The sequence below is a fragment of the Dermacentor variabilis genome, chromosome 10, assembly GCF_050947875.1.
Source record: "Dermacentor variabilis isolate Ectoservices chromosome 10, ASM5094787v1, whole genome shotgun sequence".
NCBI lineage: Eukaryota > Metazoa > Arthropoda > Arachnida > Ixodida > Ixodidae > Dermacentor > Dermacentor variabilis.
Genome location: NC_134577.1, coordinates 4,519,530 through 4,542,586, shown reverse-complemented (window position 1 = coordinate 4,542,586; position 23,057 = coordinate 4,519,530). Strand labels below are relative to the sequence as shown.

The 23,057-nt window shown below is 45.8% G+C and overlaps 1 protein-coding gene across 1 annotated transcript in view; it reads left to right on the top strand.

The window, feature by feature from the left end:
* The first annotated feature begins 474 nt into the window (after nucleotides 1-474).
* LOC142559751 (uncharacterized) overlaps nucleotides 475-23,057 on the top strand; it is a 109,958-nt gene continuing 87,375 nt past the window's right edge. Inside the window, exons 1-2 of the mRNA XM_075671362.1 lie at nucleotides 475-591; nucleotides 5,727-5,831. The gene's annotated coding sequence lies outside the window, so the exon portion shown is untranslated. The remainder of the gene's footprint in view (nucleotides 592-5,726; nucleotides 5,832-23,057) is intronic.

The window sequence follows — 23,057 nt, the reverse complement described above, 5'->3', positions numbered from 1 at the left end:
CGCTGCAAGCCCGGAACTTTCCAGTGACGAACGGCACGCGCGTTATCAGAAGGGGCACTCCGAAGGGTGTAAACTGTTCTATGCTGATAACGCGCGTGCCATTCGTTACTGGAAAGTTCCGGGCTCGCAGCGATAAAGAAAGGAAACGCATCAAGGCAGATGAAGATTATTTTTGTGTGGCAGAAGGGGCAAGCCAAAGGGTGTAAACCACGGTGTAAACTGTTCTTAGAGTGTATGCATGCATATAGAACTATTAAAGGCTAGGTGGCGCGCGCCGCCGCCGCCCGATTCAAAGGGTTGAGCCACAATCATCCATCCACCGATTCAAAGGGTTGAGCCCATAGAGTTTCCTACAAAATTACCTCTATGGTAATTTTGTAGGAAACCATAGAGTTTCTCAGTTGAGCCACAATCATCCATCCATCTATCCGCGGATATGTCTTTTTTTTTTTTTTTTTTTAGTGCATTATCCACTATGGCCGCTTTATACCGGTGCTCGTCTCGCTGGCTTTGCGGCATGCCGCAGCTGCTGCGTTTTAATGGCCAGGAGACCAAAGAGCCTCTACTGACGCCCATATAAACAAGCCACAAGTGAGTGAACAGGACGTGCGACTTTATTGGCAGAAGCAAAGCAGTGCACCTTCTCATACAAGATCAGAAATAAAATTTGCATGTTGAGATGCGCTGAAACCATTAACGCGAGCACGTAAACTGCTCACTTTCGTCGCCGCACATGGCGATCTGGTAACGAGCGACAATCAGTAGCGCAAGCAAATTGGGCAGTGCACCACCTGTTTGCATCGACGGTCGCCGTAACTTGCATTGCGAAGCAATCGGGTGACGCAAGGCATCTGCTGCCGCAACCAACACAGCAACATAAACTAAACGGCATTTTAGCGTTCCCGCCTTTCCAACCTGCACGTTTCTTTTTGTTCTTTCGGGGGCCGCTAATGTGTAACTCATAGTTGGCGCCCCACATTCTCAATATGGGCATCACCATTTTGCAGCCACTTTTGCAGGCCTTTCCACCCATGTGGCTATCAACTTCGGACCATGTAATAACGTGTGCTGGTCTCCGCTCACGCCACATCACGGCCGATGAAGGCCCACAAGTCTAATTTGCCGGCGGCTTCAGCAGGAAATGTCGGATTGGGAGAGCACCAATTACGGTGCATGTAAATTGGGAGTCTTTGTCGCTGTGTCGACTGCAGGAGCAGATGGTTACCTCGGGAGACTGTTGCCCGTGCAGCTGACCAGGTCGCTACATCGAAGAAACATCACACGGCGACCATTATCAAATTAGACTCTGCATTCAATCACCGCATAAGCTTCATACAATACACTGTACATTGGCTAAGATCCACATGACAACAGTGGGCATTCACGCACTACAGGTCACTTACAGCACATTCAGCTATCCGATTTCAGGCACAGTGCTTGCCTACATCGCACATGATGGTGTAGTAACGAGTGACAACCAGCAGCACAAGCAGATTGGACAGTGCCCCACCTGTTTGCACTGACAGTCGCCGTAACTTGCACTGCGAATCAATTGGGTGACGCAGGCACCTGCTGCCATAGCCAACACAGCGACATGAACTACCCGGCATCCTAGCGTTACCTCCTTTCCTACATGCACGTTTCTTTTTGTTCTTTCGGTGGCCGCTAATGTGTCGCTCACACTTGGTGCCCCACCTGCTCTCTATATGGTTGTGGTCTGTTTTGTGGGAACCGCCATTTCGCAGCCACTTTTACAGGCCTTTCCACCTATGTGGATATCAACTTCATACGCTTCAAACCATGTAATCATATATGATAGTCTCTGTTCACGCCAAAGAAGGCCACAAGCACACTTTACCCATGGCTGCAGCAGGAAAGGACAAACGGGGAGCACCAATAGCAGTACATGTAAACGGGGAGTTTGTGTCACTGTGCAGACTGCAGGAGCAGGTGCTTACCTCGAGAGGCCGTTGGTCAATGCAACTGAACAGGCTGCCACATCCCAGAAATGTAACACGGCAACCATGACCAAGTGGGACAACATTGAAACAAGATTCCGCAATCAAATTACTTCAGCATACTCTAACATAACGCTCAATCTATACATTGGCTACGATCTACATGACAACAGTGAGCATACACGCACACAGGTTGCTTGCGGCACATTCAACCGTCCGACTGTAGGCATAGTGCTTGCCTTCGTCACACACAGCAGTCTGGTAACAAGCAGCAACCAGCAGTGCAAGCAGATTGGACAGTGTGTCCCACGTGTTTGCACCGACAGTCGGCATTGAATATGAGCAACTTGCATTGCGAAGCAATCAGGTGACGCAAGCATCTGCTGCCACAGCCAACACAGCGACATGGAGTGCCCGGCATTTTAGCGTTACCGCCTTTTTAACCTGCATGTTTCTTTTTGTTCTTTTGCATGCCACTAATGTGTAACTCACACTTGGTCCCCCACATTCTCTATATATGGGCATGGTCGGTTTTGGGACATCACCATTTTGCAGCCACTTTTGCAGGCCTTTCCACACATGTGGATATCAACTTCATACACTTAGAACCATGTAATTATGTATGAGTTGATGCCAAATTATGGCCGAGGAAGGCCACAAGCAAAATTTGCACACGGCAGCAGCAGGAAAGGACGGAACGGGGAGCACCAACCACGGTGCGTGTAAATTCACAGTCTATGTCACTGTGCGGACTATAGGAGCAGGTGCTTGCCTCGAGAGACTGTTTCCCAATGCAACTGACCAGGCTCCCACATATGAGAAACGTAACACGGTGACAAGTACCAAGTCAGACAGCAGCGCAACCAGATTCTGCAATCAATCACTTCAATGTAGCTTGCACAAAAACACAGGCTATCAAGCAAGAATAGCAATCCTGAATGAAACTAGGAATTCAATATGGGAATGAGAAAGCTTGCATTCAAGAAAGAAGCCACCCTACCTTTAAAGCACTGAAAGCCAAAAACATTAACAAAAGTTAAATGCTACATAGCACACTGTGTAAAGGTTAATGCAAGACACACGCCAATGCCGCATCAGCTATTTCAGGAGAGGAATTGCACATGGAAACATACACTAGAAAGTACTGCTACAGATATGTTATGCTTTTAGACAGTGACTGATATTAAATATGAGCAAAGAATCGGTCGACCTTAAGTGTTTGGATGAGGAATAGGAATGATCTCTAACAAAAATGTGGAATGAAAAAAGCTTGCATTCATTGAAACAAAATAATACTTGGCACGAATTGGCAAAGCCAGGAAGCTCACTAAGGAAGGGCAAGCTGACAGAACACTCTTAGCCAGCGTCGTCTGTTCTTGTTCAGAGGTTGAAGGTGCATCTGAAGACACAGAATTTTTGTTGTTGAGGTACCTGGATGACTCGGCCAATATCTGTGCTGGTGGAATGATGGCGTAGGCTCTTTTCACTCTTGAAACAGTCGTCCGTAGACTTGATATCTCATCCAAATAATTCTGGAATGGCTTCTTTGTTCGTGGTCTTGCGAATTCAGCTCCAGCCCCTTCCTGTTGGTGTAGATGGGGGCTCCCGTGATGACCAAGATGTACTTTGCACATACTCTGTTGAGGTAGAACAATGGCACATGAGATACAGCAGAGATTATACAAACTCATGTAGTGTTTTCTTTCATATTCGAACCAATTATGCTGAACTGTAAACATGGACAAACGTTCATATCATCTGCTACAAACAAATCACATGTAACTCAAGACTAGCAAGCCAATACAGCATATGTCAAGCATATCTATTTCTGAACCAGGTGTTGTTTACCTTGTAGTAGCAGCCAAAGTCCACACAATGACTTGTAGCAGACAGCAGCTTCTATTTAGTGCATGGAGTGTGTTGCTCTATACTGGTGCCATCCTCATTACTGCATGTCTGGAACAGAAATTTTGACTGCATCAGAAATTGAATAAGCACAATTTTGCAATATAAAATGCGAAAAGGTGTGACATATACATTGCAATGGTTTGTGACTACAGAACACATGCAAATGTACACTGTTTGTCCTAGGGTGCTTAAGCAGCATGGTAAATAAATATGGTTACTCTCCGTAAAATTGATGTCTGCGTAACTACAATGCATTCAACAGCTTAAGTATTATTAAGATCACAAATAGGAACATTTGTGCACTCGTTTATACACTAGAAGAGGTCACACTGCTGATTTCACAAGCAAATAGATGAAAGACATGAAGCTATTAGAAATGATGCATTCTTTTTGTGCATGAACGTGATGCACCGCTTCACTACTGCAAAAATAAATGTCCTGAGGTAAGCCAAACTGAACAGCAAGAACATTTGGAACCAACAGGTACGAAATATGGGTGAATTATCATGTGTGCAACTGTTTAATACATTAAATTCAGTACTTTAGCTTCAGTTTATCAAAAGGTTATTCGGTTCTGTGAACAAAAGAAGTTGCCGGCGGACCCGAAAAAAATATATATTGATAAGGCAACTCAAGTCACTTATGGCTACTGCTACAACGAGATGAAAAATGTGATGCGCGTTCCGATATCGCTTTCTCTTTCGTGAATGTGTGTATAATGGTGGTCTCGCAACTGAAAGTTTATTTCGGAAACAACAATGGAGGGTCCTGACTGCCCACATGCAATGCAGCATCTAGTTCGTTGACTTGCCTCCGCCTGTAAGTTAACGAGACGAATAAATTACATAGCAATTGAAGCAGCAATGTTAAACGACTCACCGGTATTGCTGTCCCCAGTCGCAGCAGGACCCGGCTCCCATTTCCATCCAGACGCGTTCCACATGGCTTACGACTGAAACCTAGCTTTCGGGCTTACACCCCAAGTTAAATAATGCGAGATATCGAAGCGCAATAAACTGGTGTTAGCACAAAATAACCAACCAATGTAGAAACCAAAGTATCCATACCTGCCGTGCACGCGAACGTACCGGCAAAAATTTTAAATCCAGGCCAGAGGTCACGTGGGAGGTCGATGATGCTGAACGCTATTTTGCGTTTAAAATGACAAAAGAAACACAAAGTTGGTAATGAAAAGTACAATGTAAAATTAGGAATTATAATTTTGTAGTCCTTATCATGTAATAAAAACGCTTCGTTTACTGCAGACCCGCCGTGGTTGCTCAGTGGCTATGGTGTTGGGCTGCTGAGCACGAGGTCGTGGGATCGAATCCCGGCCACGGCGGCCGCATTTCGATGGGGGCGAAATGCGAAAACACCCGTGTGCTTAGATTTAGGTGCACGTTAAAGAACCCCAGGTGGTCAAAATTTCCGGAGTCCTCCACTACGGCGTGCCTCATAATCAGAAAGTGGTTTTGGCATGTAAAACTCCAAATATTATTACTGTTGAAGAAAGTTTGTACGTTAAAACTGTGCTTACTGCGGCGCCTCTAGCGGGAGATAATGTGCTCAAGGGGGAACCTTTTTAATTGGCGTACTATGCCTGTTTCTTTAGCAGCGCCGCGCGGTCGATTTTTTCGCCCTCTGTGGCCATTTGTTGAACTTGAGAGTGTGCGGGGCCTGTTGCCGCGCGTCATCGAGTTTCCCTCGCGAGTTTCCCGCGCGTCTCGTCGCGGCGGCACAGTGTTGCTAGCTTGCCATGTTCAAGGCAGTGTAGCCTTCGTTTAACGGCCACGTTAAGCAATGTGTTACATATTGCAAAAAAACAATAATTTTAGCTTAAAATTTGTTTTTATATTTCAGAAACATATTTTACGTCTCCCTGTGGGTCATTCAGCTCAACTGCGACCTAATATGAGTATTGTGAGCCCGGCGAAACCTGCAGCAGCATCGGCATAGCATCACCAGGTACTGTTACCATAGGTATTCTGTGCTGTTACTTTAATAATAGACCGGAAGCGAGACGGAGCCGAGACGGACGGATGCCGACGGCTAAGTTCTATTTTTATTTCTAATTGCAGCGGCGGGAAATCTGAATGGAGATAGGGCCAGCATAGAAACGTAGGTTGCAGAGAATTGGAGCATTGCAAAGCCAGGAGAACACTTAGCCAAAGTAGGGCGATAAAGTAGGTCGTGGCCAACACATAACAGTTAGGACTAAAGGTTTAATAGTTAGGGCTAAAATTGTTTTTTTTTCCTTTTTTTTCTTTTTTTCCCCTGGTTATTGGTTTGGTTATTTTACTAGCTCTCTTTATTCTTCTAGAGATTCCCAGTGGTCTTTATTATAGTTAATTTCTTTCCTCGCTTGTACACTGTTAAATAACAGTAGGACAAGAGAATTCATGGGACGGCCGGCTAGAAAAGCCAAGGAGGAAGGTGGGGACCTCGTCCAGTGTGAGAGGTGTGAACGATGGTGTTATTTGGATGAAACGACATTCAAAACCATGGCGGAGGCGGAAGGGAACGGCTTCGTGTGCAGGCTGTGTAAGGTGATTGAGAATTTGGAGAAGCAGCTAAAGAGTGAAATGGCGAGGACAAAGGAGCAACTCGAGAAATAAAAAGACGAAACACGCAGAGTTCAAGGAAAAGATCGAGAGGGAGTGGGCCTCAAGAATGGAGGCTGTAGAAAGGAAATGGAGTGAGGAGCGAGAGAAAGGGCAGCAATTGGAAAAACAATTGAAAGAGATGTGAGAGAGAGAAGCTGAGAGGGAGGCACAGCAGGAACTGAAGGAAAAGGAAGCAGGAGGATCGCCCAGTGGAGCAGAATTGGGGGCGGACACGTTAACGTGGGGACCGCGGGAGCCACAGGTACAGAGGGATGAGACGACAGGAGGCAGAGAAGGCGAGGAGGCAGGGAAGACCCAGCCGACAGAGACAGGAGGGAGGCAAGATTTGCTTGAAGACCGAAAAGTGGGTCGTTGGAAGCTCCAACGTATCGCGAATGCAAACAGCACTCCTCAGAACAGTGCAGTATGACAGACGAGTGAAGGTCGAATGCATGCTGAGGGCTCGATTCGAAGCGGTGGGGGAGAGAGCCAAAAACAAACTGAATGAAAACAGAGAGGGAAGAAACCTGGTAATTTTGCACGCTGGGGTGAATGACGTCCTACAGAATAGGGGGCGAATGCTGGGCAGACAGATTCAAGAAGGAGTGGCGAAATTAAGGGAGACTTCTGAGGCGGTGCACATTGCCCTCTGTACTGTCCCAGAGGTCAGGGGACAGGGCCCTTTCATTAAAGAACAGGTAGTGGCGGCCAATGTAATGACTAGGGAGTTGGGGCGAGCCCTCAGGTGTCATGTGGTGGAGGTGAACAGAATGATTGGGGGGGAAAAGCTTCCCCCCTTTCGGCCCGGATGGCATTCACTACACTGCACCATCGGGATGGCAGGTAGGAACGAGGGTGGGTCGTAGGGCTCAGGCTTTTTTGCAGGCACGCAGGGCGACCCTGCATGTCAAAACATAAAAGATAAAAGGACAGGGGAGGAGGGGGCAGGACAGGAGCACGGAGGAGGAAGAGGAAGAAGAAGGCAGTAAATGTGTGGTTCATCAACATGCAGGGGAGAAGAAATCACATTAAGTGGGATGAAATAGAAGAACAATTACAAACGGCAAATTTTCAGGTATATGGAGTTGCCGAAGCCCATTTAAGAGATGAGGAAGAGCCACCATTCATTGTGGGTTACACCTGGGTTGGGTGCAACAGGGAAAGGAAAGAACGCAGAGGAGGAGGCCTTGGGGCGCTAGTGAAGGGACAGGACTGGGAAAGGGTAAGGGAGAGCTGCAGTGAGCACATGTGGCTCAAGGGCACCGTAGGGAATGTTGAGACAATCCTGGGAGTTGTGTATCTGAATACGGGGAATGAGTCTAAAGAGGAGAATGCAAAACATTTCAAGTGTATGGCCAAGGACATCAGGGAGTTAGCTATGAAACGGGAGATAATCATCCTAGGGGACATGAATGCACATTTGGAATACTTTGACGGGGCGACAGATGCAACAGGGCAGATGTTAGTAGATTTTTGTGAGGCTCATGATATTGTGATAGTTAATACTGAAATTAAATGCGACTGGAAAATAACATGGGAAAGAAATAACACCCACTCGACAATTTACTACTGCCTAATGTCCCACAAGCTGTATGAACGGTTGGGATTTATGGAAATTGATGAGGAAGGTACAAAAAGCCTGGGGAGTGATCACAAACGAATCAAAATCGGTTTTGGAAGGACAGTACCACTGGTAGAAACTAAAGAAAGGAAAGGTATGAGCAAATTGAATGACAGGCAGCTACAAGAAGTGGCCAAAAACATTGAAAGCATGGTATCCAAGCAACCGCAAAGGGCATGGACATACGACGAGTTAATAGGTATTTTTAAACGAGAGCTAGAGAAGGGACAGATTAGGAAACCAGGAAGTAAGCAGGCAAAATATAAACCGAAAAGCTGGTGGGATCGAGAAGTTAAGGAGGCCATAGAGCAACGCAAAGATGCGTGCAGAAAACACAGAGCAGCGAAGAAAAGGGGAGCCACACCAGAAGAGGTGGAGACAAAATGGGAGGATTACCTTGCAATGAAAAGAGAAGCATTGGCATTATTTCAAGCGAAGATAGCAAAAGTTGGGGTACAGTGGTTGTTAGAGATACGAAAAAAAGACAGAAATGCCTCTAAGAAATTTTGGGAACACATAAGACAACAGAGCAAGAAGACAGAGGTGGTTCAGCACTCACTGACCACACCAGAAGGAACAAAGGTAGAGGGAGAGGTAGCTCAGGAATATATTAGGTTAAGAATAGAGGCAGCATTTGCAGAGCCAGTGGGTAGCGAAATGGAGAACAATGACAACAGCAGGACAGAATTAGAGGAGGAGTACAGAAGGATGACAAGTAAGGAATGGGACAGAATTGAACACAAGGTCCCCGTGAAAACAGCGACAGGACCTGATGGCATACCTATGAAATTGATAAGCATATTAGGCCAGAAAAGTAAATTAAAACTACGACAACTTATTGAACAAATAGTAGTAGGGGGAGATGTTCCACAGGACTGAAAATCAAGCAGAATTATATTAGTTTACAGAGGTAAGGGAAGCAAGGACAAAATTAAATCCTACAGGCCAATAACAGTCACATCAGTCATATACAGAGTAGCAATGCAGATGGTGAAAAAGAGAATGGAGGAATGGGCAGAATGTGAAGAGATCTTGGGAGAACTGCAGAATGGATTTAGAAAGAACAGAAGGCTAGATGATAATTTATTTGTTATAACACAGTGCATAGAGATAGCGGCAGCCAGGCAGAAACCGCTATGGATAGCTTTTTTAGACATTAGAGGAGCCTATGATAATGTAAACAGAGAAAAGTTATGGAGCCAGTTGAGGGAATATGGTCTAGATAGAAAGATGATTGGGTTCCTACAACAATTTTATACAGATAATGAGGTAGAGATAACATGGGAGGGGGAAACTACAAAGCCAGCTAAAATAAGAAGAGGTCTCAGGCAGGGCTGTCCAATGTCGCCTCTGCTTTTTATGATTTACATGAGCCGAATGTAAAAGAGACTAGAACAGAGCACAATAGGAACCGACATAAGCTATATGCTGGAAGGGCGGAAGGTAGCTCAAGTATTAGACGGACTGATGTATGCAGATGATATTGTACTGCTTGCTGACACCCGAGTAGGGCTACAGGAACTAATGAGCATATGTGGAGAGGAGGGAGAAAAACTGGGACTGCAATTCAGTAGAGAGAAGTCTGGGATAATAGTACACAATGAAGGAAGGGGGGAACCATTGGAAATACAAAGCACTAAGATTGATCATGTTGAAAAATGCAAGTATTTGGGCATATGGCTAAACGAGGGCAAAAAGTACTTGGAAGAACAGGAAAAAATTATGATTGAAAAAGTGAAAAGGAACTCAGCTGTAATGAAATACAAGGCATTATGGAGCTATAATAGGTACGAGGTGGTTAGAGGGGTATGGAAAGGGGTTATGGTACCTGGCCTCACATTCGGAAATTCAGTACTGTGCATGAAATCGGAAGTTCAGGCATGCATGGAAACGAGACAGAGAAGTGTAGGCAGGTTGCCTTAGGAGCACACAGGAACACCCCTAATGAGGGAGTGCAAGGGGACATGGGACGGACGTCATTTGAAGGTATAGAGGCAATAAGTAAACTAAAATTTGAACAGAGACTCCCAGCACTGGAGGAAATAACGTGGGCAGGAAAAGTGTACAAATACCTGTACATGAAAAGTTTGAACACAAAGTGGACACTCCGAACGAGAAAGCTGAGGAATAGATACCTACAGCCGAGGGAGGAGGTCCAACGTGGTTCTAGTGTGGGAAAGGAGGTGAAGGAGACGGAAAGAAAAATGTGGGAAGAAAGAATGCTCGGAAAGCCAGCGCTATCAATGTATAGGTCACAAAAACAGGAGATTAAGAGAGAGCTCTTATTTGATAACTCACGGGGCAGCTCACTGTTATTCGAAGCTAGGATGGGGGTTTTGAGAACGAAAACATACAGGGCTAAATTTGAAGACGTGGACCTTCAGTGCACAGCTTGCGGAGCCGAAATGGAGACCACTGAGCATATAGTGCTGAGATGCACAGACCTTCGCCCGACCCTGGCAGAGGGAACAGTGGCAGATATGGAAGGGGCATTAGGTTTTCCCGGGGAACGAGGGCAAATAGACAAGAAAAGAGTGGCAGTAACGAAGGGGAGGCTAGAGGATTGGTGAAGGAAGTGAAGGGATAGATAATACCATAAATCGGGGAGATAAGGTTTCCTCTACTGTTTTAGATAGTTATCTTGGGGGGAGGAGGGGACGAAAACTAGGTTAAGGAAAAGAGGATATAAAGAAAGGGAAAGAAATAATAATAAAATAGGAAGGGGAGCAAAAGGCTAGGTGGCGCCAGCCGCCTCCCGTTACAAAGGGTATAGCCGCCATCTATCCATCCATCTGTCCATCCATCCATACCTGGTACCAGGAGGACGACAAGGCCAGGAGGACGGACGGAGCGAAGACGGACGGATGCCGACAGCTAAGTTCTATTTCTATTTTTATTTCTAATTGCAGCGGTGGGAAATCTGAATGGAGATAGGGCCAGCATAGAAACGTAGGTTGCAGAGAATTGGAGCACTTCAAAGCCAGGCGAACACTCCAAAGTAGGGCGATAAAGTTGGTCGTGGCCAACACATAACAGTTAGGACTAATAGTTTAATAGTTAGAGCTAAAAGTGTGCTTTTTCCTTGTCCTTTCTTTTTCTTTTTTCCCTGGTTATTGGTTTGGTTATTTTACTAGCTCTCTTTATTCTTCTAGAGATTCCCAGTGGTATTTATTATAGTTAATTTTTTTCCTCGCTTTTACACTGTTAAATAACAGTAGGACAAGAGAATTCATGGGACGACCGGCTAGAAAAGCCAAGGAGGAAGGTGGGGACCTCGTCCAGTGTGAGAGGTGTGAACGATGGTGTTATTTGGATGAAACGACATTCAAAACCGTGGCGGAGGCGGAAGGGAACGGCTTCGTGTGCAGGCTGTGTAAGGTGATTGAGGATTTGGAGAAGCAGCTAAAGAGTGAAATGGAGAGGACAAAGGAGGAACTCGAGAAAGAAAAAAACGAAACGCGCAGAGTTTGAGGAAAAGATCGAGAGGGAGTGGGCCTCAAGAATGGAGGCTGTAGAATGGAAATGGAGTGAGCAGTGAGAGAAAGGGCAGCAATTGGAAAAACAATTGAAAGAGATGAGAGAGAGAGAAGCTGAGAGGGAGGCACAGCAGGAATTGAAGGAAAAGGAAGCGGCAGGATCACCCAGTGAAGCAGAATGGGGGGCGGACATGATAACGTGGGGACCACGGGAGACACATGTACAGAGGGATGAGACGACAGGAGGCAGAGAAGGCGAGGAGGCAGGGAAGACCCAGCCGACAGAGACAGGAGGGAGGCAAGATTTGCTTGAAGACCAAAAAGTGGGTAGTTGGAAGCTCCAACGTATCGCGGATGCAAACAGCACTCCTCAGAACAGTGCAGTATGACAGACGGGTGAAGGTCGAATGCATGCCGGGAGCTCGATTCGAAGCTGTGGCGGAGAGAGCCAAAAACAAACTGAATGAAAACAGAGAGAAAAGAAACCTGGTAATTTTGCATGCTGGGGTGAATGACGTCCTGCAGAATAGGGGGCAAATGCTGGGCAGACAGATTCAAGAGGGAGTCGCGAAATTAAGGGCGACCTCTGAGGCGGTGCACATTGCCCTGTGTACTGTCCCGGAGGTCAGGGGACAGGGCCCTTTCATTGAAGAACAGGTAGTGGCGGCAAATGTAATGATTAGAGAGTTGGGGCGAGCCCTCAGGTGTTATGTGGTGGAGGTGAACAGAATGATCGGGGCGAAAAACTTCCCCCCTTTCAGCCCGGATGGCATTCACTACAGTACACCGGCGGGATGGCAGGTAGGAACGAGGGTGGGTCGTAGGGCTCAGGCTTTTTTGCAGGCACGCAGAGTGACCCTGCATGCCAAAGTATAAAAGATAAAGGACAGGGGAGGGGGAGCAGGACAGGAGCACGGAAGAGGAAGAAGAAGGCAGTAAATGTGGGGTTCATCAACATGCAGGGAAGAAGAAATCGCATTAAGTGGGACGAAATAGAAGAACAGTTACAAACGGAAAATTTTCAGGTATATGGAGTTGCCGAAACCCATTTAAGAGATGAGGAAGAGCCACCATTCATTGCGGGGTACGCCTGGCTTGGGTGCAACAGGAAAAGTAAAGAACGCAGAGGAGGAGGCCTTGGGGCGCTAGTGAAGGGACAGGACTGGGAAAGGGTAAGGGAGAGCTGCAGTGAGCACATGTGGCTCAAGGGCACCGTAGGGAATGTTGAGACAATCCTGGGAGTTGTGTATCTGAATACGGGGAATGAGTCTAAAGAGGAGAATGCAAAACATTTCAAGTGTATGGCCAAGGACATCAGGGAGTTAGCTATGAAACGGGAGATAATCATCCTAGGGGACATGAATGCACATTTGGAATACTTTGACGGGGCGACAGATGCAACAGGGCAGATGTTAGTAGATTTTTGTGAGGCTCATGATATTGTGATAGTTAATACTGAAATTAAATGCGACGGGAAAATAACATGGGAAAGAAATAACACCCACTCGACAATTGACTACTGCCTAATGTCCCACAAGCTGTATGAACGGTTGGGATTTATGGAAATTGATGAGGAAGGTACTAAAAGCCTGGGGAGTGATCACAAACGAATCAAAATCGGTTTTGGAAGGACAGTACCACTGGTAGAAACTAAAGAAAGGAAAGGTATGAGCAAATTGAATGACAGGCAGCTACAAGAAGTGGCCAAAAACATTGAAAGCATGGTATCCAAGCAACCGCAAAGGGCATGGACATACGACGAGTTAATAGGTATTTTTAAACGAGAGCTAGAGAAGGGACAGATTAGGAAACCAGGAAGTAAGCAGGCAAAATATAAACTGAAAAGCTGGTGGGATCGAGAAGTTAAGGAGGCCATAGAGCAAGCAAAGATGCGTGCAGAAAACACAGAGCAGCGAAGAAAAGGGGAGCCACACCAGAAGAGGTGGAGACAAAATGGGAGGATTACCTTGCAATGAAAAGAGAAGCATTGGCATTATTTCAAGCGAAGATAGCAAAAGTTGAGGTACAGTGGTTGTTAGAGATACGAAAAAAAGACAGAAATGCCTCTAAGAAATTTTGGGAACACATAAGGCAACAGAGTAAGAAGACAGAGGTGGTTCAGCACTCACTGACCACACCAGAAGGAACAAAGGTAGAGGGAGAGGTAGCTCAGGAATATATTAGGTTAACAATAGAGGCAGCATTTGCAGAGCCAGTGGGTAGCGAACTGGAGAACAATGACAACAGCAGGACAGAATTAGAGGAGGAGTACAGAAGGATGACAAGTAAGGAATGGGACAGAATTGAACACAAGGTCTCCGTAGGAACAGCGACAGGACCTGATGCATACCTATGAAATTGATAAGCATATTAGGCCAGAAAAGTAAATTAAAACTACGACAACTTATTGAACAAATAGTAGTAGGGGGAGATGTTCCACAGGACTGAAAATCAAGCAGAATTATATTAGTTTACAGAGGTAAGGGAAGCAAGGACAAAATTAAATCCTACAGGCCAATAACAGTCACATCAGTCATATACAGAGTAGCAATGCAGATGGTGAAAAAGAGAATGGAGGAATGGGCAGAATGTGAAGAGATCTTGGGAGAACTGCAGAATGGATTTAGAAAGAACAGAAGGCTAGATGATAATTTATTTGTTATAACACAGTGCATAGAGATAGCGGCAGCCAGGCAGAAACCGCTATGGATAGCTTTTTTAGACATTAGAGGAGCCTATGATAATGTAAACAGAGAAAAGTTATGGAGCCAGTTGAGGGAATATGGTCTAGATAGAAAGATGATTGGGTTCCTACAACAATTTTATACAGATAATGAGGTAGAGATAACATGGGAGGGGGAAACTACAAAGCCAGCTAAAATAAGAAGAGGTCTCAGGCAGGGCTGTCCAATGTCGCCTCTGCTTTTTATGATTTACATGAGCCAAATGGAAAAGAGACTAGAACAGAGCAAAGTAGGAACCGACATAAGCTATATGCTGGAAGGGCAGAAGGTAGCTCAAGTACTAGCCGGACTGATGTATGCAGATGATATTGTACTACTTGCTGACACCCGAGTAGGGCTACAGGAACTAATGAGCATATGTGGAGAGGAGGGAGAAAAATTGGGACTGAAATTCAGTTGAGAGAAGTCTGGGATAATAGGATACAATGAAGAAAGGGGGGAACCATTGGAAATACAAAGCACTAAGATTGATCATGTTGAAAAATACAAGTATTTGGGCATATGGCTAAACAAGGGCAAAAAGTACTTGGAAGAACAGGAAAAAATTATGATTGAAAAAGTGAAAAGGAACTCAGCTGTAATGAAATGCAAGGCATTATGGAACTATAATAGGTACGAGGTGGTTAGGGACGTATGGAAAGGGGTTATGGTACCTGGCCTCACATTCGGAAATTCAGTACTGTGCATGAAATCGGAAGTTCAGGCATGCATGGAAGCGAGACATAGAAGTGTAGGCAGGTTGGCCTTAGGAGCTCACGGGAACACCCCTAATGAGGGAGTGCAGGGGGACATGGGATGGACGTCATTCGAAGGTAGAGAGGCAATAAGCAAGCTATAATATGAACAGAGACTCCCAGCACTGGAGGAAAAAAGGTGGGCAGGAAAAGTGTACAAATATCTATACATGAAAAGTTTGAACACTAAGTGGACACTCAGAACGAGGAAGCTGAGTAATAGATACCTACAGCCGAGGGAGAGAGAGAGAGAGAAGGAGATTCTTGAATATGGGAAGGAAAGGTTGGGGTAAAGTGCAGCGCAGTAACTGTCTCTCAGCAGAGGACACCTCAACTGCGCTGCACAGGGGGTAGGGAATGAAAGTAGGGGGAGAGAAAGAGCACCAGAAACAGCAGCACGCCGCGGAAATGGGATGGAGCTAAAGGCGGTCGGCGAGGCCGACAGCCTCGGCGAATGTCAGGAGCGCACGTAGAAGTGTCCTGTGGCGTGAAGGGCAGCCCGAGGGGTGCAGGAGTTAAGTCACGGTGTCGCACGGCAGGCCGTGCCCACGGTAAACACGGGCAAGGGACGCGCACGCGAGCGAAAAGTTGGGGCACTCACATAGCAGGTGCTCGAGTGTCTCGATCGCGCCGAGGGAGGGGGTCCAAAGTGGTTCTAGTGTGGGAAAGGAGGTGAAGGAGACGGAAAGAAAAATGTGGGAAGAAAGAATGCTCGGAAAGCCAGCGCTATCTATGTATAGGTCACAAAAACAGGAGATTAAGAGAGAGCTCTTATTTGATAACTCGCGGGGCAGCTCACTATTATTCGAAGATAGGACAGGGGTTTTGAGAACGAAAACATACAGGGCTAAATTTGAAGACGTGGACCTTTGGTGCACAGCTTGCGGAGCCGAAATGGAGACCACTGAGCATATAGTGCTGAGATGCACAGACCTTCGCCCGACCCTGGCAGAGGGAACAGTGGCAGATATGGAAGGGGCATTGGGATTTCCCGGGGAACGAGGGCAAATAGACGAGAAAAGAGTGGCAGTAACGAAGGGGAGGCTAGAGGATTAGTGGAGGAAGTCAAGGGATAGATAATACCATAAATCGAGGAGTTAATGTTTCCTCTACTTTTTTAGATAGTTATTTTTGGGGGAGGAGGGGAGTGAAAACTAGGTTAAGGAAAAGAGGATATAAAGAAAGGAAAAAAAATAAAATAGGAGGGGGAGCAAAAGGCTAGGTGGCGCCAGCCGCCCCCCGTTACAAAGGGTATAGCCGCCATCCATCCATCCATCTATCCATCCATCCATCCATCCAACAGACGAGATGAAACCATAGTAACTCTATGGATGAAACAGCCGTCTGAAACGGCTTGCCCGGGCTTGCCTGAACGTCGCGTGAAGATTCGTTGCGGAAGTGACGTTGGCTTGCCGTGATCATGTGAGGTGCGTCATGCTACTGACGCGAGCGGCAGCTTCCGGTGTGGGCGCAAAAATCCTAGCGGTTGTAGGTCTCCACGCCGACACGCGAAACAGCCTCCGCGCCTGACGCCGTACGCGCCCAGGAGTGGTGCGGCGCGTGCGGGCGCATTGGAACGCGTACGTCTGGTTGAGAGCGCTTCGGTTGACTCGCGTCGGCGCGCCTAGCTACGCAGCTACGGCGCGAAACGTTCAACTCTCGCTGAAGCAGATTTATATCATGCAAGAAAGTGGTTCTTCTTTCCTTTTTATGCTGCTCTAACAGTTATAAAAATATTACAATTACGTTTATATAAATTGAAGCATTTTGAAACACTGTCGATAACAAAGTACGAAGCGGTGTCTACCAAGGCGTCTGTGAGTGAGCCCAGTGAGGGCGCATCTATTTTCTTTAAACGGTGCGACAGGCCAACGATAGGCCAACGTGCGAATGTTAGGGTTGTGTTTTCAGCTTCTACAAAATGGCAATGCCTGTGCAGACTAGCCAGACCAGGCCTCTCTGATAAGCGCACGTGCAAAAAGAAACACCAGGAACCGTTTGTTGAATGTGTAGAAGCAGTTGTTTACAACCTTCCTTTAAAGTGTGGAAAGAACTATGTGGGGCAAAGCGGAAAGTGCCTCAACGAGCGTTTAAAGGAACACCGGTATAATGTAGCAGAAAAGCGGGGTGGGTACCTTGATGCCCACTGCAGGCATTGCAGCTACACTGTCGCCGGGGTGGATGATGGTGACCACTCGAAGTGTGCTCCAGCATACAGAGACTGCTCCATTGTGGGAAAAGCCCGAGGTAGGATAACTTGCGAAATTATAGAAGCAGAAATGATTGATAGGCTTGGCGATAACTGTGTGTCTAAACCATCAATTGCCCTTTCCCGCAATGAGTTATCGTACCTGCGCAATAGTGTGTAAGGGTTTTTTTGCAAACAGCGCATGTATGATGTACGTGAAAAAGTTGTATATATGTATGGGTCCCTTGCTCGAAATAAAGATTGTTGCAAGTTAGCGCCTAAGTGTGTCACGTCTCACTTTCGTCCTTGTCTTTTTAACGCGCTATAAGCCTCACGATGTCTTACCAACAAGCCGAAATCACTGCTTTACCTATTTGCCGGTATTTTTATTTTCACATGCTGAATGGTCCCACCGCAATACATATATGTAGTGAGGTGAAGCTTATTATAAAGTTGCCAAATGCTTTGACAGTGTCAGCCCTAACAGTTTTAGAATGACATGGCCAATACAACAGCCCAGACCTTCACTTTAACAATTTTATTAGGATTGTCAAACTAATCTTACAGCACAGAAAAACAATGTAAACACCTCAAGAGTTGATCAGCAAGTAATAACTGGAAAGCACAAGTCTAGTGGCCACTCAACCGACAGACCTTAAGTGCTTAAAAATGTCTAGCATATTGATGCAGGTTGATCAGACTTATTGCGATATTGGTTGCATTACAATGAAAATAATAGTATTGGATAAGAGGATGCAATCGACTCGTGTGCTGCTTGGTTATGCACACCAAATGGGTGCCAGAAATACCCAAACAGAGTGCTTGTTTATGCATGCTGCTTGCATCCACTAATCTAAAGCTCTCTAATGTCAGCAGTATAAAGAGAGGCTGTAAAAATAGGGCTTTGGAACTTCACAACTCCAACTTTGTTTCTTGTGTACTCATACAACCTAAACACTATGCTTTCGTGACAGCATCTGGCTAGCTCATTGCCACATTTTGCAACAAAAGCAGTGATCACTTAGAGTTGCCTGTCCTAATATTATTCCAAGAATTCTTTAAAGTCCATTTTTTCAGCACGAAGCATGTCATGCCTCTCAACTGCTTTGTACTGCACCACATCATGCCCAACTAGAAAATTAACCACACAATAAGCTACTAGAAGTAGCTAAAAAATCAGCAGTCTTCTAAAGTCAGCTTGATTTGCAGCTCCTAAAATTGGCTATTATTGAATTAGGGGAAGAAAAGAAAAGCTTGAATAAACATACCCTATGCCTGATCAGAAAGTTATGGTCGTGTGATCTAGGCTAAGGTAGTAAAAGGAAGCCTTTTTGGCATTGGTCTACTTCTGTCCCAAAACCATGCACTGCAGCCGAGGCGACTTCACTTGGCTTTGACATCTTCAAATTCGCTTTCCCTAGCACACAACACTCAGTCGAGTTGAGCTCAATGCGCATTACCCACATTGGGTATGCAAAGACGTACGGCCAAGAGAATGCCACCTTGACGAAGCAGACACCACAGACCTCAAATTAACAAATGACACCAACTATACCAACTGCAAGACCCTCCATTAAAACCGGAAGGGCAGTACAGTTACCTAGCATGGGCAACTGGGGCCTTCATCCAGAGTGTCAGTACGACTCTGCCCCAAGAGGCAGCAACCATTATCCAGTATAAAACTTGATGTAGGGGTGAAAATGTGCCACATTCACAAAATCATGGTTTCAGGCTGGGACCATTTCCGTGATGCACTTGAGTCTGCAGAATGTGAACGTGTTGAAGAATCGATAGCAACACGCATCCTTTACACACTGCAAAGAGTAACATGCGAACTGGAGCTTACCGGGGCAACATCCAGCCCTGACAAGCACTTGCTGCAACTTTGGGGTGAGCAAGCCAAGCTGCATACTGCATACTTAGATTGAGCTGCACGCAACAAACCCTGATCAATGTTCTGCACAAGACTGAGCAGGCAAGATGTCATGCTAAGAAACTTGCCAGACTAGTGGATGGATCACTGTGCGTCATTTGAATGTATAGGTCTAAGTAAGATGCTTAGTAACTCAGGGGACCAATTGCAATGCATGCTCACTGACCTGGAGAGGCAAAGCAGAAGAGTCGGTCTAAAAATTCATCTGCAGAAAACTAAAGTAATGTTTAACAGTCTCAGAAGAGAACAGCAATTTACAATAGGTAGCGAGGCACTGGAAGTGGTAAGGGAATACATCTACTTAGGGCAGGTAGTGACGGCAGATCCGGATCATGAGACGGAAATAATCAGAAGAATAAGAATGGGCTGGGGTGCGTTTGGCAGGCATTCTCAGATCATGAACAGCAGGTTGCCATTATCCCTCAAGAGAAAAGTGTGTAATAGTTGTATCTTACCAGTACTCACCTACGGGGCAGAAACCTGAACGCTTACGAAAAGGGTTCTACTTAAATTGAGGACGACGCAACAAGCTATGGAAAGAACAATGATGGGTGTAACGTTAAAGGATAATAAAAGAGCAGATTGGGTGAGGGAACAAACGCGAGTTAATGACATCTTAGTTGAAATGAAGAAAAAGAAATGGGCATGGGCAGGACATGTAATGAGGAGGGAAGATAACCGATGGTCATTAAGGGTTACGGACTGGATTCCAAGGGAAGGGAAGCGTAGCAGGGAGCGGCAGAAAGTTAGGTGGGCGGATGAGATTAAGAAGTTTGCAGGGACGACATGGCCACAATTAGTACATGACCAGGGTTGTTGGAGAAGTATGGGAGAGGCCTTTGCCCTGCAGTGGGCGTAACCAGGCTGATGATGATGCGACACATTCTCGGCTATAGAAGGATGAACCAAATACTGTAATACTATTGAAAACAGGCTGCTTGATCTTCAGTGCATATCTGCGTAATTTGAGGAACAAGCTGCGGATGCTTTCCCCAACCACCTAACAGTCACCAGAGTTGTACGCCGTTAGGGATGGCCGGACGCCAAGGGCGATACGTCATCCCCTTCCCCTCTCATGGTCGTGGCACCGTGGGTGATACGTCATCCCCTTCCCCTCTCATGGTTGTGGCACCGTGGGTGCTACGTCATCCCTTTCCCCTCTCATGGTCGTGGCACCGTGGGTGATACGTCATCCCCTTACCCTCTCTTGGCCGGACCCCACGGCGCCGGAGAGGTCATTCACCCGACCTTCTCCCCGGATTCGTCGAAAAGAGGATCGACTTCTCCTTCCCGTGCTCGGTATTGCAGGAGGAGGGGCCCTCTCTCCGTGCCTGTCACGTGTCATCGACGGAAGCAAGATCCCGCCCACACTTGTAGAGAGCCTATTTAAGGGGCTCCGAAATGTACTTTTGAGATACTTCATACTTCATGCTCTTCTTATTTTATTTCAACTACCTTTGAATAAACAGTGCAAGTTTCGCACTAGCAAATCGTCTCGCCCCTGCTTGGTCGCCATGATCTACCGGATGCCTGCAGCCCGCCGACAACGCCACGCTACCCAATAAGTAAATGTCGGTTGAGCTTCGATAGGCAGGCCCCGCTACTTCTCGGCAGCAGTCTGGTACGCTACCCTGGAGTACGCAACAACGCACCTTAATGGCCACTTGCCAAGGAAGGAATGGAAAGCCTCTTTACGGTGGCAGAACCTGTTGTTGCTCTCGAACATGTCAACACTTAAAGCGCACATGGCACAGATGGAGTCATTTTGCAGATGTTGAGGAATCTTGCTGAAATGAGGAAGCAAGCATTATTGCTTGTAATCAATGAAATCTGGAATATTGGAATTCCCCACAGAGTGGAAACACTTGGTCATGATTCCACTACCGAAACCAGGCAAGAGACCCGACATCATAGCCAACCTTCGATTAGTCTCATTCACACTGACAGAGGCAAATTGACTGAAGGAATGTTGCTCGCGAGGCTGAACCACCATCTGAGAAAGACAAGACTATTTACACCTGTGCCAGTTTGGTTTCTGGCCTAAGGTTGACATGTGCGACAATAATCTCTTTTTGCATCAAAGCATCGCCAATACCAGCCGCTTCGGAGGAAAGATATATGGGTTCTTAGTTGCAGTCGAACCAAGAAGAATGTTGAGCACAGTCTGCAACGAGGAGGTACTGGTGGCCTTTCGTGAAGCCTGCCCAGGCCTTAGGGTTGCCAGTATTACCAAAGCCTCTTATACAACCAAATGTTTGAAGCATGAAGTTACAGCAAACAGCCAAAGACTTTTACCAACCATACCGGTGGAAATGCAGGTAAAACTCAGACCAGCACACTTGGTTGCAGGAGTGATTCGATGATGAGGCAAGAATGAATGAGGAAGAATACTGAATGCAAGTATGTGCATATTTACATGTACTGTTAGGCTGAAACAGATGAATTTCTCTAAAGCAATATCAAAAGCTTTTTTTTTTTTTTCAGGATGCCACGCATGTGCTTTAGGCAAGTGTGGACAGAGTTATATAAAGCTGCATAGGCAAAATGATACAACTAGGTACAGTAAGCATAATATTTTTTCTGGACTGAATTCTTGCTCCTTGAACTCATTCAAGATCATTAACTGTAGCACCAAAGTAGTGGACCACTACCAGAACAAAGACATGTAGTGTGCCCATCTCAATTCTTGTGCTTATGCCAGTCTTCTTTTTTACAGCAATAGCTTCTATGGGCTTACTTCCCTGGTTGTTCTGATGTCTGCTGGTGTTCTCACTGGAATTCCCAAATTTCTTTCTAGAATATTCCAAATAAAGTTCTAATTGTGCTGCGAGGATTCAAAAATACGATCAAAAGATTGGCAGTCCACAATTCTACATTTCAGCCACTCTGCTATAGTTACAGTCGTGGTGAATACTGATCCTGGAGAGCGCAATCAAGCCAACAGGTGCCATGATTGGCTAACACCTGCTCAATGTCTGCGTACTGTATATTGGGTTGGCGCCCACACCTACAAGTTCTGACACATCATTTTCCCACTTGTGAAGGCAGTCCTATTTTTCTTCTTACATGTAATGACAGTGATTGGGTGCATCTGCTTCATTAATCTTCTTCTAGTGCTTGGCTTCTCAGATTTACTGGATGGGGCTGTTGGTATCTTGTTTTCCTCAAGCACAGCGCAAGACCTAGCAATGCGTAGCCCAAATATAGATTTGAGACAACCAAAATAAATTCAGCAGTAAGAAGCTAAAGGGTTGTTTTGGTGGAGACCAGTGGCCAAGTCCGGATATGAAAGCAGAGGAAGAAAAGTCGAGTCTTTCCACTTCAACACTGGGAGGCCAAACTCCCACAAATAAATACGACTCGTGCTTACTTTACTTCTCTAAAGGAGATTACTGACTTGCATTGACAAGTGTTCACTTCAACAAACACCGCATGAAGCAACCTTCCTGAGCATATTTCACCAGCTACTGCATCATTGTGTCTTATCGAGTGAAACTGCAATTTTCTTTATGCCACGACTTGTCCAATTTTGTGTTTTGCAGTAGGATGTTAGCAGTGCTATTAAGGCACTTAAATACTTGTGAACCGTAGTAGAGAAAAAAAAAAGTAAGAAAGCAGTGGCTTTTTGTGCGTAGACTATGCATACACCTGGTGCTCCCATGGTAATTTGTTCGCTATCTGTTAAAGTATTCTAAACAAGAAAAGCTTATACACAATTATTGTGCAAAGTCAGACCACAACTAAACCGGAGGTATTTTTGGTAAGCAAAGAATATTTATTTGGTGACATTTTCTGCAGCCCTGCTATTGGGCTTTCTTTCCTTCCTGTTCAGCTGTGCAGGTTCATTAAGAAGTGATGAGACAGTTTGACAATTTAAATCATTGAAAGACTT